The sequence below is a fragment of the Penaeus monodon genome, chromosome 21, assembly GCF_015228065.2.
Source record: "Penaeus monodon isolate SGIC_2016 chromosome 21, NSTDA_Pmon_1, whole genome shotgun sequence".
NCBI lineage: Eukaryota > Metazoa > Arthropoda > Malacostraca > Decapoda > Penaeidae > Penaeus > Penaeus monodon.
Window position 1 is genome coordinate 28932478 of NC_051406.1, and position 415 is coordinate 28932892.

Genomic DNA, 415 nt, shown 5'->3' on the forward strand with positions numbered 1-415 from the left:
ACCACAATATACTCCATAAAATGAATTACATGTGTGTGTAGATACAGACGTAAAAAAAAGATACAGACAAAAAGATTCGAGAGAGAGGAAACGAGGCAGAGTAGGGGGCACCACGTCCCCCTTCTTTGCCACAGACTTTCACTTCCCCCTTAAATCCGCTCTTCCCTTTTCCCCACAAAACCACGCCCCCTCAGAAATTTTATGGGGAAAGATTTCCCTTTTATCTCTTTTTGGAGTGAAACCCGGGAATCGACCTTGGAAAAAATATACTTTCTCTCTTTTCCCCTTGTCTCCGACGAGAGATTTCTCGCCGAAGAAAGTACCTCGAGGACCGGCAGCGATTTTGGCTTGGGAAATAAATAGGTAATTGGAAAATGGAGGGTGGGGGTGATTAATTAATTTAAATTTAAATTTA